This window comes from Lepisma saccharinum, chromosome 2, assembly GCF_977018435.1.
Source record: "Lepisma saccharinum chromosome 2, izLepSacc3.1, whole genome shotgun sequence".
In the NCBI taxonomy this organism is placed as follows: Eukaryota; Metazoa; Arthropoda; class Insecta; order Zygentoma; family Lepismatidae; genus Lepisma; species Lepisma saccharinum.
Genome location: NC_139230.1, coordinates 91849441 through 91867308, shown reverse-complemented (window position 1 = coordinate 91867308; position 17868 = coordinate 91849441). Strand labels below are relative to the sequence as shown.

Below are 17868 nucleotides of genomic sequence, written 5' to 3'. Positions count from 1 at the left end.
AATCATGGGCATGTCAGCACATAGGCTATTTTTGCCCATCACGCAATACGGAGATAAGCCTCTTAACTAAAACAGAATTGAGAAAATAAAATATGTGCTGAAAACTTCCTTACCCAATGTTTTTAAACTAATTAATTCATTCCTTCATTACTTAACAAGAGCTAAAACTATATTGTTTCTGAGGTTACCTAGGTTAAAAGCTGAGGCCGTAAAGAGGCACTCAGCACATATATGGACAAAACACACGACAACACAGTCCGACAGAGGCCCAGACGCCAGAGCCTCGTTGGCCTTCAAGGAGAAGTTACTGGGGTGTACTACGTGGAAGTAAGGTTGACTTTTGGGTGTCTTGCCAGAAGGTCACCCCTTACATCCCTATTGATATATTGCATGAAGTGTGTTACTGGAATAGCTTTGCAGCAGAAAAAAAAAGTGATTTACTTCATTCGCCAGTTTTAGGATATTTGCATTAATTATCTTCTATGATGCTTCTTACAATTCAGATGATCAGAAGAGGACTTCGTCCGTAAATAAATAATGCTGCCACCCTTGCAGAATCTCAAAGATAACACCAAAGATAATTTCAATGGTTGGCATAATAATACATTTGTTTTTACTAGACCGTAGCAACCTCGTCTAGTTTCAATTTCGTAAAATTGTAAACAATAACTGAAGTAATCGTATTTTGCTTGAATGTGTTATTATTGTTTTTTCCGTAAGCTTTTGCCAGCCCAATATATTTTGCACAAATAATTTTGATTAAGGGAGATAAGGAGGTAGTACCATTTTCCGGCGGGGAGTGTGTCATAGGCTTCAGGAGGATATGAGCACCCCTGGGTAGCACGTTTCTGCGTCCATGTTAGCTTCGTATAGTTTTTTTTAAATTTTACTTTATCATTTTTTTAAAAAAAAAAAAGTCTACTTGATGCGCAGATGAGCTAACCGGGAAGGGATCTGCAGTTTAAAGTGGACTCTGAACCACTGTTCAGTGCCGCCACCGGGAATCGGACCTCCTGTTTAGGAGTCAGTTATGCAAAGAAACAGCCTAATTTTGTGATGGTTAAAAAAGGAAGAACTTCCCAGTAAACGCTCCCTTCAATCCCTTACACCATATTCATTAGTGCTGACTGCTAAGACATGTCCAAGTATCATGCATTTCATTATTGTAGCACAATGTGGTATTACCGTAGGCGTACCGGTTCATAGCACCCGCCCTATGATAATAATTCTTACTTTTTGGTCTCGAAGTATTCAAAGTCTAAAGCTGGAAAAAGAACCTTCCCTAAACATTGGTTGGATAAATAAAATTCTTAAGTGCAAAGTAGATTAAAAGATGGAATTGAAATTTCCGACAAAGAATACATTTTTGAAATGAAAATATGATCCATGAAAAGAAAGGGGAAACCACAGACAAGCTGAAAATGTATATTTTATTCAGCACTTATGTTGGGGCACTACGCGCCATGCTGCCAGTTGAATAAGCCAGTACGCCTCTGGATAGAGTTATTTAAATTTATTTAAGTTACGTTAAATTAATTTTAATCAATATTTTTTCTTTCACAGTGTGGCAGTTTTCTAATTATGAAAGCGAATATTGTTTCCTGATTCAGAATATCAAATCAATGTAATTTCATGAACGCTAGAATGGTAGAATCTGTTGTGGAATTCTGGAATGTGAATGACTAGTTGACATTGTGACGACTAGTATAAACTCTGGTCGCTTTGTATTGTTGTATTCACGTAAATGGTTTGAAATGCGAGTGTTCTTACTACTGCACATATTTCAGGGTATTGTTCCCCAAATACGTTATCGACTGCATTGATGTGAGTAATAATTTAACAGACAATAGGCATGAGTGTTAACGCTCGATGACGTACGTATGTTCGCTGTTCTTGAAGATATCGTCACCCGCTCTTTGTGCAGTTTGCCTCTAAGCAAAGTGGTCAGTCAGTGGTTCGTTCCCGGTGTGAAGTGAGAAGTGCTAACTTTGAAGAAGAAATGGATCTGTATTGTAAGTATTTTAATTTGTTAGCACAAGAAGGGCATGGGGCCTCACCGATGGCGCGGTGGTAGCGTTGTCGCCTTGTAATCAAGGGCTCCCGAGTTCGATACCCGGTGGAGGCACATAGTGGTTCGGATCCCACTTTAAACTCTAAGTCCAGTTCCGATTAGCCTTACTGTGCATAAAGTGGACTTAAAAAACCAAATCAATCAATCAATCAACAAGAAGGACATATTCCACATTTGTTTTCAACGGAGAACAATAAAAGTAAAGTCACTTCTTTTACTCGGCAATGAACTCTATCAATTTCTGACACATATTATAACATAATACAAGTTATTCTACATATTCCAAAACCTTGCAGTTTGCCCACGAGCTACTAGACGCGCTCAGTTTCCAATTTTAGTACAAATAAGTATCACTTCTCGGCGGGAGTGAGATAGGCCCTTCTTGTGCTAACTCCTTCACTTAACTTTTCATTCATTGTTTTCATTTTTCATTCTTTTCCAAAACATTTTTCTGTGGTTGATTAGCTACTATTCTAGGTCAGTCACGTTAAACATTGCAATGTTTCCTTAGTTGGCTACGTCTTAAGATTAATTGAAGACTAAAATTGGTAAACGCTGTAAGTGCCACAATAATTCTAAACACCGTTTTCCACGTTAAACTGTGAAATGTGCCATGCTTCATAATGTGGTAAACGTGAAATGTGGCTGGTAGCCCTCTAAGTAGTTCAAAGGGCGTGTGAAGAGATCACTAGTGTGAACGTTCTTACGGGCTGATGTGCGGAACGATGCGATTTCCCAACACTTTCGCTTTTGGTACTTACAACGTTTACCAGTTTTAGTCCTCAGTTAACGGGCAGTTCTGAACAATTAAAGTACGATGGGAACGTAGAAGACCAACGAAAATGAAGACACAGGGTCTGAGATATTCTGCTGAAATAACTGAGGAGAATCTCGGCCAGCATGGACGGCTCAATGTTAGATCCCGCGACCTCTCGAATGCAATCCGTCGTCTTATGCTGGGTGCCCACTGAGCGGAAGCGAGCCGTAGCGAAGGGCGCGAGTCGGGCGACGGAAGCGTCATCGAGAAAGATACACGTAATCAAGTTCAAACTCGTCTACTGAAGTGGAAGCGGTCGAAGCGGAGGAACGCGCAAATTTAAGCTTGATTCCACACATCTCCCTCCACGACGCGTCTTCCGCTTTACTTGCTTCCACCCTAGCAGTAGGGTGACCATTCGTCCCGTTTTGACCGGGACAGTCCCGTTTCAGAGGCGGGTCCCGGTTATTAAAAAGCCACTATTTGTGCCGTTCCATAAAAGTCTGGGAGTAATCTTGAAAACCAAGTCTAAATTTGAGACATTTAATGCTAACAAAGATGTATTGTTTTTTATGTGCTCCGTTACTTGTAAATCAGTAAATAATCATGCAGTTTCTTTACGAAATTGCAACAAGAATTTAAATTTCCTGCGACTTGACACAAACTCGAAAGAAAATCTACAGTTATGTGTCTGATATGTAGGGTAAGGTTTTTGGGGAGATTAATGAACGATTGTTGAGGAATATAGCTGCTCTCGAGAAAATTAGTTCTTCTGCTAAATACTTCTGGTATTACTCAACTTCAGCATAAAGGTTAATCAGAAAGGATGAGAAACACTTTGCAAGTCATACCGCGAGTATAATAATTAATACCTTTTGACAATGGGAGATATTTCATATATTGTTTATGATGTATCATTTATGTGATCCATACATTAATAAATGATAACAATACGTTTTTAATAACAATACTTTTAGGAATAGGCCTAACCGATTTTTCAGGATAGAGAGGGTAGGCAAACTGTTCTCCTTGGGATGTCCCGTTTTTGGGTCAAAATATTATGGTCACCCTGCCTAGCAGGCATCGAGCTTTATAAATGTATTTCTCACGGCCAAATTGTTTATTATGGCCACAGAAAGTTGCAATTAAAATATGGTTACAGTCGGTCTCTGACGTTCTCCGGTTAACAGACTCCTCGGTCGGTGGCCGAGCGCGTTGAGTATTCTGTTCTCAGGGTTCACTCACACTTAGTGTGATTCCATTCCACAACAGTAGCTCTCTCATTCTGTCTCAAGATAAAAAAAATCATATGCAGAGAGAAAGAAGAAAGAGAGACAGAGACAGAGAGAGAGAGAGACAGAGCGAGAGAGAGAGAAAGAGAGAAATAGAAACCTCTTTCTCCACCCAACTCTCTCTCTCTCTCTCTCTCTTTCTCTGCATGCTTGTCTTCCCTTCTCTTTCCTTTCTCCATGAAAAGATAGACAGCGAAAGAGGGATAAATTGTTTCCTTTTCCTTTTGCTCAATTATTTTAACTTTATCTTGGAGAGAAAGAGAGGTAGAAGGAAAATGATTTCTCATTTTCCTGTCTGTACAAAGTTGCCAGAACTAAAAAAAGTGATAGAGCGGAGTAGGGATGTTACATGGAGGCTATACGCGACAGATTCTCGTCTCATCTTTTTGATTCTCTAACACAGAGAATATCAAAGAGTAAATTAAATTTAAGGAAAGAAATAAACCTTACCAGTTTATTTGATTTTATATATCAGCACATCGATCTTCCGACATGACTGCTTTCGACAGTGGCCGCGGAACGGAGGGGGGACCACATGTACTTTGAAGCAATTTCAGGCAAAAATGCAGGTTTGACCAGGACTCGAACCCGGGTCTTTCAGGTACAGTGCCATTTTTCTACCAACTTTTATTTTTAAAGGAAATCCCTAAGCGGTAGTTTCCTCTGTCAATATATTCCAATTCTCTCGCATGTCAGGGCCTCCCCGTTGGCGCAGTGGTAGCGTCGTCGCCTTGTAATCAAGGGATCCCGGGTTCGATACCCGGTGGAGGCACATAGTGGTTCGGATTCCACTTTAAACTGTAGGTCCAGTCCCGATTAACCTTACTGTGCATAAAGTGGACTTAAAACACTAAATCAACCAACCAATCTCACATGTCAGTTTTACACAATTCTCTGTTTTTACATTCAGGACAATTACAAACATCCATATCTTACCGGGGACTCCTGAAGTCGTATCGCGCCGTGCTAACCATTTTGCCACGGAGGTCGACATCAACCGAGCTACCGGTGAGGTCGACGGTGCTTAGTTTCTCATACCCAGCGTGTCTCTATGGAATCTGCAATACAAAAAGAGTGCATGCACGAATTTTGTGATACACGAGATTACGTAAAAGCAATAGTTTTCTGCGTTGATTTTTTTCTTGCTACAAATGAGGATACTTCGATACAGAATAAGGAATATCTTGATTTCAATCTCGTCAAAGCTTGTAAATGCACATCTGATGAGCGCTTCTCTTAGCTTCAAAATAGAACAATGCTGTCACTGTGTATAAAAGTGGGAAGGGAACAACAATGAACAAAATATTTTAATCTCCCATTCAAGTAATGGAGCAAAAATACGCATTTGAAGGCGACTGACAGCGTAGACATAAACTATGTTGCCTGAAGATCGGCGGGAGAGCAGGAAGGGAGCGCATTTAATCCTTCCCAGGATTACTTGCCAAATAGAAGGCTTGGTATCTTGCCTTGACAGATTTACGTTGATTGATTGATTTGGTGTTGTAAGTGAACTTTATGCACAGTAAGGCTAATCAGGACTGGATCTACAGTTTAAAGTGGGATCCGAACCACCATGTGCCTCCTCCTGGTATCGAACCCTGGACCCCTTGATTACAAGGCAACGACGCTAGCACTGCGCCATCAGAGAGGCCCTGACAGATTTTCAGATTTTGACGTTTGTCATATTGGGGCCTTGTCCGAAATGTGCAAGCGTACCCTTCGAGAATTGTCTCTCAGTTTGGTCTTGAAGTCTTGGATTGGAAGTGAAAATCCTTCGAATTGCACTTCGACTGCAGCGCCAAATACGATCAGTAGATAAAACCAGGGGTGCCCACAGGAAGTGCCCACATCGAGATTTTTCGGGGTGATTTTTCTCCCCTTCAAATAATAAAAAAATCAACAATTATATATTTATATATTTTTCTAAAATATATGTAAAACATTTACATCTTAAATGAACCATACTTAATCCATTAGATGAAGAAAATAAAGTATATTGGTTTAAGGGTGCACTCAGCTGGATTTGTAGACGCACGTTGCTTCCACTTAACTTTGGGGTGGGGTGTGGGAGATTTTTATGATGAAAATTTGACGTGAACAACATAGCATTGGACGCAAGTTGAATTACGTTATCAATTAACTATTGCCGCTATATAAATAGCAATTTGTAGACTTCGAAGGTAATTGTTACGGGTAATATGTATTATCGGGAGGGGCAATATCCAACTCTTCCATATTAGGCCTTGACACTTAGATTCCGGGAGGTGGATTGAGAATTAAACGTTGGGGGAACAATATCCAACTCTTGAATATCAGTGTTAAGCATTAAATTCAGGGGGATATCCAATTCTTGAGTATTACTATTGTCTTTGACTGTTGCGGAAATTCTGGTGTGGGGACTGAGAACTATTTGTTTTGGAGGAGGCAATATCTGCTCTTCAATATAAACAGTAAGTCTAAAATTGGCATGGTCATTTTGGTGGGAGGATTGAATATTAAATTTAATTGGGAGGAGATAAGAAGCTCTTGATAAAGCGTCAAATCTTAGATTGTCAAGGGATTTTTGTAGTGGTAGGAGACTACGAATATTATATTTTGGGGACGACATTTAGCGACATGGTATCCACACGTTTTCGGCGATATTCTCAATATTTATTAATAACATCACTTCTTAGAATATAATGCTCAGTGTTGATGAACTGCTTAATTTATAGCAAGTGCATAATTTCGATGATGTACTTCTATATTAGCAATATTATTGTAGTGTTGATTCCCTGTATGCTGCAATAGTTGTATTAAGTGTACTTAATATAGTAACAATTTGCACGTAACCGATAAACACAGAAGAATAAATAATATCAAATTCGAATTTTTAAATTCTTGTCACAGGACAATTTCACTTTAACAAGTGACATTTACACTGAAGATAAAAGCCTTGTAATTATTGCTATGGATTACTAAAATAATTACATTTACCCCAAGCAGAGGGAGCGAGTTCTTTGAATGAAGAACTATATTATATTCTCGCCCTGAGCTTAGGAATTTCTAGCTGTGGTTCTATAATATCTCGTAAAACAATAATTGGATCTGTCACATGGCTGCAACATGTTATTTGGTTTGCCCAGGTTGAATTTTCTATCTTAAGTTGTTGATTGATTAAGTGATTGATTTGCTTTATTTTACTTCGCTTTTTGTGCCACTTTTGGCTAATTTGCGATGATGGGGATGAGTGGTGAAATGATGAAATTGATGAATGGACAATCACAAACATCCATGCCCAGGCCAGGATTCGAACCCGGGACCCCTGGCATCGTAGAGCGATGTGCTAACCACTCCGCCATGGGTATCTTAAGTTGTGTAACAATTTGTGTTAAATACAAAAATTGTGGGTTTCATAAATCTTATTCAGCACTCACAAACACTGTTTAAATGCTTATTTAAATAATTTAATTTATTACATTTAACAAATCAATGTGCTAGCTTTCCGTTATTTTGAAAATTGAACAATTACAAAAATATGGACGGCTTAACATGGTATTGTATTCAAATAAATATCAATTATTGCGTATTCATTCAAACTGTTTTGGAGGAATTATGATGAACGATTCTTTTGGGGGGGGGACAATGAATCCACGATCTTGGGGTGATGGGCACCCCTGTTTAGGGAGGAGGGGTAGACAAATATAGTGTTCAGTGAAGCTAAGAAAAAGTTACTTTCAGTAGACAAGCTGTCGTAATTAAACTTTTTATGTGGATTATGGTAAGACATGGTTTGAGGGGACGAATGACATCAGTGGCGTGCCCAAGGGGCTTGATGGGGGTTCTAATCCCCCTTTCGCCCAGTATTCCTAAAAAAAATAACGTCAAAGGTAGGAAAATATGACAAAATGAGGGCTGACTACCAAGAAAAGGTATACATAACCCCTCCCTTTCAGAGATCCTGGGCACGCCACTGAATGACATGATTTGGGGGGACGCCAATTGGCTTTGGGGGGAGTGTACTCCTGGATAAAACTAAGAACACGTAGTTTTTTCCCGCGTTTTAAACACTTGTTTTAACTATGGAAATCACATATAGCATTTTAAAACGTTCTCATGCTTACATTTCCAAACTTTAGAAGAACTACAACCAACATCTAGCTGACTTTAGACTTCCACGATTTGAAAAAAGTGAACAAACAGTGCAGAAGTGTAGTAAAGAAGACTCTATTATCGAGTTCTGTTGGAATGCTCCTTTTAATTGGCGTTTTCGAACTACACTAGGTGACGTCACTTCCGACAAGACGTACTTCAAGCCTCCATTTTGGACCTTTCGGACAGAGCCTGAGAATGGAATCTGCTTCAGGGAGTCCCACGAGCGGGGTAACAGACAGGGCCACCTGGTTGATAGCTTCAGAACAACTAGTTTTTAGTTGATCTGTTACAGTGATCGAGAGTACTGCAAAGACCAGTGGTGTCTAGTACGTACAACGAACGTCCCGAATAGCGAACCCATTGCTGCATTAGGAAACGAACGCGAATATCGTTACACTTGATTAACCCATCAGCATGTGAGCTTCATTATTTTATGCCTGCTTGTACGTACGTACACGAGCAGGAGAGCGGGGTACTGTACTTTATGCAAAAGCAGCTACCTGGCTACAGTTCATGTTAAAAACGATTGTTATAAATGCACTAATAGAAGACCGACCAAAGCGTCGTAAGCCGAAATAACATTGAACTAAAATACTCTGTACGTACATACTGTAGTGTACATATTTTTATAACTGTACTGCACGAACTATATTTTCTATAACTTATACATTAGTAAATTCCTAGCATTTCCGACATTAGTGGTGTTTTTGATATCCGCGATTTTGGGCTGGGCTAGGAACGGATTTAAATTATTCCTATAGTAACCTATGGGAAACTGCGTCTGGCTTTACATTTGACAACGCTGTAGGGGAGGAAGATGGACAGAAGTTACCAATTTCAACAGGAATTCTGCTACAGTTTCTCCTTGAATTCATTAGATTCAAGAAGTTTCTAGGATCTTCTGTTATCTTTATAACAATTACTTATGTAATTTCTGTAACGTGTTATCAAGGAAGTACCGAAAAAGTAACGAGTGCATTGCGTTGCGTTACCCCACAACTTTGTAATTTCTTATTTTATGTTTCAGTTCTCGAGGATAGTCCAGCTGCAATGGTCAACTCTTTCAACGAGACATCTCCCTGGACTCCAGCTTATCTATCAATGGCATCCATCGCCTGGGTCCTCGTCTTCCTTGTATTATTGTTTACAATTATTAGAACAAACGTTTGCTATAAACTGTTCAAGAAACTCACATTAAAAGTCAGCGTAAGTTAAAGTTCCATTTTTTAAAATATTTTTTGTTATTGCAATGGATCAGAATGGCGGGATATTTATTATCTTAGTATACTCAATTCTATAATTCTATGAAAGTTAATTTTTCGTATGTTCAATAAACAGAACAATTTTAGCATTAATTTTTTAATCGTCAGGGAACCTTGTCCATAAATGAATTCATATTGAAGAGATTATTAATATTTTCAATCTATTTGCTACAAATGTAAGTTATGGACATAATTGTACACTCTACATAAATAAAGGTGGCCGCGGTGGCTCAGTCGGTAACGCGTCTGACTACCATGCTAAAGGTCCCGGGTTCGATCCCCGGCCGGTTCAAATCCGGGAACTTTTCTAACGTTGGAAGCGGCTCCGGCGCCCACCCAGCGTCGAATAACATGGGTACCTGGGGGAAACCCTGGGGCGTAAAGGCGGTCAGGGGCGTGGTGCTGATCACATCACCCCTACTCACGACCGGATCAAGAAAGTGTGGGGCGTTACCCCCACACCCCCTATACGCCTTCATGGCGTGGTGCTAAGCACAGGGGAACACTTTACCTTTTACCTTTTTACATAAATAAATTATTAATTTGGTTTCGATTTATGATTAACAAACAACATAGAAAATTTCTTAAGGTTTTAAGACAGTTAAAAGCGTATCTGTGGTATGACGAGTTTATTGCAACTTTACTTCGATACCTGCACGTTGAAGCTGGGGAGAGGGAAATGTTTACCTGTTTTTCATGCTTTCTGAACTTTCGTTCATTGATTGTTCATTGATTTGGTGTTATAAATCCACTTTGTGCACAGTAAGGCTAATCGGGACTGGACCTACAGTTTAAAGTGGGATCCTAACCACTATGTGCCTCCACCTGGTATCAAACCTGTTACCCCTTGATTACAAGGCAGGCTTTCTGAACTGTCGGTAAATTTGGAATAGTTGTGAAATCAGAACTTGGTAAATAGTTGATTGTCAATGAGTTCGGCAATTCAAATATCAGAAAGTTTCAATAAAGTGTCGTTTCCTTGCCAGAGATGAGTATAATTACATCAATGAGAAATTCTGAAGTTTTTGAAAAAGTCTTAAAATGTTCTTTCTTGAATGCTTGTTTTTAACCTTCCACACCAAAAACATTCTGTCTACCCACACCTACAAATAGTCATTTTATTTAAATGTTATTTTAAAATTAAAATTGTGAGAAAAATATACTATTATCAGAAATTTTGAATCGCCCATGCACCATGTACTAAAACTCCAATGCATGTGGCCAAGTTTTTATTTTAGAGCAGCTACTACACGAGGCTAAGGCCTATATAATTCCAGAAAATCATCCTAGATATGCCACTGCTTCTTAGCTCAACAGTAATTAACAAAAATATAGTTCCTTATATCCATTTGTTGCAAATGTCTCGTGTGACGTAATTTTGTTCAAGTACAAGGGTTTACGCTGCGATTTCTTAATTCTCAATTTCATATTTAAATACGTATATAAAGTCAAATGAAATTATTGATAATTTTAATTTTATATTACCTAGGCTTAAAAAAGGAACGGTTCTTTGCGGTTTATGCATGAAAGAGAGAGGGGTTTATTCATATTTTCTTCCATCCGTTGGGCAGTGTAAGATCGTTTTTAGGGTAATTTATACAAAGGCTGACTATCATGTATAAGAAAGTGTACATATGATAATTGTAATGTTCCACGGAGACCGTCGCCTTGACCTCTTATGGGCCAACATATATGTCAAGTGTGTGTAATTTTCACTTTTTAGTACTGCTACATCTTACTCAGTTTTCCAGTTAACTAGATTTGAACATGCTTAATTTGTTTCTTTTACCACACATGTATAAAAATTAAAAACAAACATCAAATTTATTTTAGAGGTGCATTCTCTTCGAGCTGACAAAATCTGGTTGTATGCTAATTTTCCCCTTTCGTGATTTTCAGCCGCCTGCCCAACAAATCAATGGCGTTGTCGCTGCAAATATGCCAATGGAATTGAAGTAATTTACGATGGCGATTGAGAGAACAGGAAATGATATGATGAGATTGTGCTTAATGAATACATTGATGTAGGATATTGCACACAAGGCAACACACAGTCATTTGTAAAACTGGAATGGAATTACACTGCAGCCAATAGCTTTACTTTGAATAAGTGAAAATATTTTTACTCCTACTTACATATTACATAGCATCAGCACACATTTATTGACATGCTTAAAAAATGCATTTTGTATAAAACATATTGCCATACTGAATATTGTACTCTTTTTGTAGAACATATTTGGTTAGATCCTAGAAATATTTAAAAATAGATTGCATACCAATCGTGTCTAACAGTCTATGATAAATATCAATCTATTTAAACTTGTTTTTATATTTAGCATTTTTTTAAGGTAGAGGTTTTCAAAGATGCTCTATATAATATATATATGTACAGATTTCAGATTCACTGAAACTATATGTATATACCATAATGACTGCAGATATATCTGGAAATATACCAACATGGCTTTAAATGTTTATAGTAAATAAATTAAATTCGACATATGTTCTTCTGCAGTGGGTAAAAATGCCAAACATTGAAAATAATCTGAAGTAAACATGTTCGGAGGTAGATAAAACGAAAAATAATTCAGGCGCTAGCCCCAATTTCTTAGGAGCCAACTCTTTTTTTTTGTTTGTTTTGTTTTCAAATGCAGGCTAAAAAGAGCCATGAATTCAACTAAGATCAGCTATGAAATGTGATCTTAAAACATTTAATTTAATAAGACTGGATTAAAATTAATGAATTCTTGCACCTGAGTGGCCTTCCTGAAGAAGTCTCCACTGGTAACCAGCATGAATAACTATACTGTACATTGTAATATATGGCAGACTCTGACACATCGCTGCAGATTTTAAAATAAGGCTAGCAACAGTGCAAAAATTTATAATGGAATGATTATTATTCTGAAAAATGACATAAGCGATACAGAAAGCACACAAACATTAAAAAACACAAGCTTTAGTAGTAATGGAAATTTCGGTAAGCAAACTCGAAATAATAAACTTTTTTTTAGAATTTTAAAATTCAAGCGCCATGGCGACCGGACATCCTGTAAGTAATTATCTACCATTGGACATGTTCAAACAAATTTTATTTTTTAATTGTAAATTGAGAGCCTTAGAGTCAGTATTATTGTAGACAATCATTCATAAACGTAGTTCAGCACACTTTATTTAGTCTGGTAATAAATATCATAACAGGCTTACACATTTTATAACGTACGAAGGCCTGTTCTAAAATAAGTTGTTTCATGAAAATCATAATGCTGAATTAATATTAAGAAATATTCTCTATTCACTTATGGTATCGTGTGTGCGCATGTGGTGTGCTTTGTACACAGATACTTCGGTCCACACAAAAAATATTAAACACATTAACATTTGTAGAATCTAATTCTTGACGTTGGGTATTTTGTGCAACGAAAATAAAGTTTTATTGTATATCTTATGAACAATAATGTTACATTTTGCACTTAATAAAGTATCAGAAGCACAAGTGATGCAGCACATCCAGAAACTTTAATATAGGATATAAACCAATTTCCACATTCGGTAAAGGGTTGGCGATTGTAACAAAGTATTGGTATGGTCTTAAAGTCACAATTGTATTTTCATTGAGTTATTTGCGTAACTAAAGTTGCGTTTTGTTATGAGGTGCTCTCTTTATTTCACAAGCAGATTATCGTAGATGAAGGAAGTGAGCTGTTTAATCTCATAAGCATCTATAACTTTTTTAGTCACCTATTGCGGGTTGTGTAGTTGCATGTATTGTTGTTACAAATCAAAACAAATAAATAATGAAGACATCAAAAGAAATAGTGAATTCTTTGAGAATAATTCCTTCAGTCTATGTTACAGTGCCCTTGTATTAGATTGACTGCAAAGATAATATCAGTATTTAAGGAATCTTATTTTTATCATTTTCATCCTGAAACTTTATGATCAAAGTTTACCAAAGATTTGTAGAATATATGACATGTTCAAGTTGTCAATAAGTGTAAAGCTTGCTTAACTGTTGTTAAGGTCCTATACTAATTCAACATCACCATAGCAATGTTGCTTCTACTTTTCCCTGTACCTACTCGCATACTCTATAAAAATTGTTGATATCTAATTTTATTATTGAAAAAGTTCATTGTGATTATACTTAGAGCAATGCAGATGTTACTGATTCGTAATAGAACACATAATCTCTTGACTAATGAAGGTGTAGTACAAAATAGTTGTATACGGATGAAACCATGTAGGCTTTGGGAAGATAAAATATATGATGTAAATAATAAAAGGATTATTTTTTACCCATTGAACATTTCCTATGGGTAGACTTGTGGTATTCTTCGAGGGCAGAACTGGCCCTAAATGCACTTAGGAGGCAGGGGTGTCCATTTCCATCAAGACCGTAAACACAGCTCCCCGCCTTCCAAATAGTTTGGGTAAATACGTAGTAATAGATTTTATTGGAATGCAGTAATCCATTAAACTGTCGATATTTATATCTTTACATTTTTCAACTTTTCGAAATACGGAAAGGTAGCACTTACGTTTCTAGGCTGTTCGGGAAAAAGCATTTAAGGTAAAATATCCAATTTTACAGCAGACAGTTTTTATGGTCATAATTTTAATTGCAGACATTACAGACATGATATACATGTTGTATCATCACTGTTTACAATATTAACATATGCCCAATACAATATATAATATTTTCATTAATTCATTCAGTGTGACTTGCAACAGAATGTCCGAGTTTGTGACTTGTGCATCTTTTTCCATATTTTAAAGTTAATCTGAAAGGTCAGAAAATAAAATGTGTGTGTGTGTACGATATGCGCGTTTAATCAATGTTTGTGGACAAGAAATAAGATTTTAAAATTCACAATTCGCATATTTATCAAAATTTGTTACACAACCTAATGCTAGGATAGAAAATTGAAATCCGGTTCACACAAATTTTGTTCTGCAGTTGTTTGTTAAACAAATCTGTCTTGTTCGTGACCTATTCTGATATTGTTTCATGTGTCATATACAGAGCCGTAGCTAAAGATTCCCAAGACCGGGACGAGAATAGAATTAGCTGCCTCATGCAAAGAACTCTTCTCTCTATACTTGGAGTAGATTTTTAGTAATCCACAGCAAAAATTACATGGATTTTATCTCAAGTGCAAATTCACTTACTAAAGTAAAATTGTCCAGCCACAAGAAGTTATTGATTAACGTGCGTGTGACATGTATTTATTTTTCTGTTTTATCGGTAATTTACAAGGTGTTAGTATGGAGTACACTTATTATACTCAGGGCCTTCACGATGGCGTAGTGGTAATGCTGTCGCCTTGTAATCAAGGGACCCCATGTTTCATTTACGGGAAGTCCAGTCCCGATTAACCTATCTGTACATAAAATGGGCTTAAACAAACTTTATAATTTCCTTAGTACAGCCACGGACACTTGTGTATTGTAACGATCTCATTGAGAGCGAATGCAACTTCTGCAACCCGGAAGTGTCCGTGGTTAGGTATGTCTGCTCTGAACCGGGATGGAGGCAACTTGCTTCCCTACTCATAATCGAGGGGACTATGGTTCTTTGCTCTATCCCGCCCCAAGTCGCGTCCTAAAAATATACTATATTCTTTCCAACTTAATTTTAATTTTGAAGATAATTTGAGAATACATTTTTGCACTCGTTAAATTGACGTTGGCTCAAGTTTCTGCTATGCATTATCTCCATTTCTCTTTAATTTTGCCTTAGAATACGCTGTTAGGAAGGTAAAAGAAACTAACGACGGACTAAAATTAAACGGTGTGACTCAGTTGTTAGCATATGCAGATGATGTAGACTGATTAGGGGATGATATAAATACAATTAAGAATAATGCTAAAATATTTTTCAAAACAGCTAAAGAGATAGGTTTGGAAGTTAGCAAAGAAAAAACTAAATATATGCTTACAGGCCGAAACCAAGTGTTATTTAATAATCAAAAACTAATTATTGATAACAACTCGTTTGAACCAGTTTCCAAATTCAAATACTTAGGAGTAATACTAACAAATGAAAATGATATTAAAGAGGAAATGAAAGCAGGCTTAATTCAGGAAATGCATGTTGCTTTTCTATTCATAAACTTTTGTCATCTCGTTTAATATCTAAGAAACTAAAAGTTAAACTATACAAAACAGTAATTTTGCCTGTAGTATTATATGGGTGTGAAACTTGGTCCCTTACATTGAAAGGGGAACACAATTTGAGAGTATTTGAAAATAAGATCCTTAGGAAAATATTTGGACCTAAAAGGGATGAGGAGACAGGTGAGTGGAGAAGATTACATAATTTAGAACTACATAATTTGTATTCATGTCCAGATATTATTAGAATAATTAAATCAAGAAGACTTAGGTGGGCAGACCATGTGGCACGAATGGGAGAGGAAAGAGGAGTTCACAGGATTCTTGTTGGGAAACCTGATGGTAAGAGACCTGTAGGAAGACCAAGACGAAGATGGAGGGACTACGTTCAGTTGGACCTAAAGGAAATCGGTAGGGATGGAAAAGAGTATATAGATCTTGCTCAGGATAGGGACAGATGGAAGGCCTGTGTTGCTGCAGCCATAAACCTTCGGGTTTAAGAAGGCTAGAGAGTTAGTTAGTTAGTTTGTTTCAAGTTTCTGCTAACATAAAGAACAAGAAGTACGTAAAAAAGATACTGAAGCAGATTAGAAATTGTCAAGTCATTGCAAATCAAGTGCAACGTATATTATTTCCCTAGGAAAATCCATTCTTCTGTTTCCAGTTCTACCAGGATTTGTACAGATGCGCTATGCGCTAGTATATAAAAGTACTTCTGGGGAGGGGGAGGGGTGTCCAACTGCATTGCATGGATGCAAGGGCTCAGAAATGGGTGTTTGCATTGAAACGAGATCCAGTACGAAACAGGCTGCTTTAGAGGAGACGGAGAACGAGGTAAACCTACAAGATGAGATGATTGATTAATTGATTTGGTTCATTTTACTTCTCTTTCTGCTACTTTTGGCTAATCACGAAGATGAGATTGAGTGATGATATGATTAAATTGATGAAGGGACACTCACAAAGAACACCCATGTTCAGGTCGGGATTCGAATCCGGGACTTCTGTAGTACTAGTGCGATGTGCTAACCACTCCGCCACGGAGACTGGCAAGACGAGACGAGACAAGAAACTGTCAAGCAGCGTCTCGATATCATCTGTGCTCCTCCCTCTGCCTTTAGTGCTGAAAACTTGGACTGTATATCTTATTCTGTCAATTTTCCAACATGTAGAAATGAAAAATTGAAGATGCGATTTTTTTTTTAAATATTGATCGGTTTTTTTACAGCAGTCAACATTGAAAGTTCAGACCAGAGACAACATGGGGCAGGAAGGTGCATTGAATTTGGGTAACAATGCAACGCCATCGGCGTTTGTATTATATTCTGCCTTGTGGGTGCACTCAGGGACGTAGCTAGGCTGATCAGTTTAGGGGGCCCGAAACGAAATATTATTTTCTATCAAACCATTAAAAACTAACAAACTATTAATATGCCATATAGGCCTACACACACACACACACACACACACATATATATACAGGGTAGGATTCAAAAGTAATGAGCCTTCGTTCAAAAAGACATATTTATTGAGCTTCGGTACAACTGACTAATAGTCTTCAAAATAGGCACCACCTGCATCAATGCACTTCTGTAGGTGGCTTTTCCATGACTCAAAGGCGTCCCCGAAGTCCTGTTCTGGGATGGCTGCAAGGGCTGCCTTGACATTTGCTTTGATGTCCTCGATGGAGTCGAAACGTTTTCCTTTCAGCACTGATTTTAAGAGTGGAAACAAGAAGAAGTCAGGAGGCGACAAGTCCGGACTGTAGGGTGGCTGGGGTACCACAGGAACGTTGACTCGGACCAGGTAGTCATTGACGATGAAGGCAGTGTGGCTGGGGGCGTTATTGTGGTGAAGCTTCCAGTTGTCCTTGATGTCCCTTCGCTTGCGCGCGACGTTTCTTTTCAGCCTTTTCAGGACTTCCTGGTAGTAAGCAGCGTTCACGGTCTGTCCGGGCGGGACAAACTCGTAGTGGACGATCCCCGTCACTCCGAAAAAGGCGATGAGCTTGGTCTTCGTTTTCGATTTGCTCATCCGCGCTTTCTTGGGACGTGGTGAGTTTGAGGTGCGCCACTCAGCGCTTTGTCGTTTTGTTTCTGGATCGTACTGAAAAGTCCACGTTTCGTCACCGCTTATCACTGTTTCGAGAATGGCAGGATCGCCTTCGCACAATTGCAGCAGTTCTTCGCATCGGAGCACTCGGTTCTGTTTCTGTTCTGCAGTCAAAAC

The 17868-nt window shown here is 38.0% G+C and overlaps 1 long non-coding RNA gene across 1 annotated transcript; it reads left to right on the top strand.

Moving 5' to 3' along the window:
• Window positions 1–1895: 1895 nt before the first annotated feature.
• Window positions 1896–13196, top strand: LOC145984091 (uncharacterized). Its single transcript, XR_014441278.1, has 3 exons — window positions 1896–2012; window positions 9282–9460; window positions 11416–13196. It is a non-coding gene; the product is annotated as an uncharacterized LOC145984091 (long non-coding RNA).
• Window positions 13197–17868: the final 4672 nt, after the last annotated feature.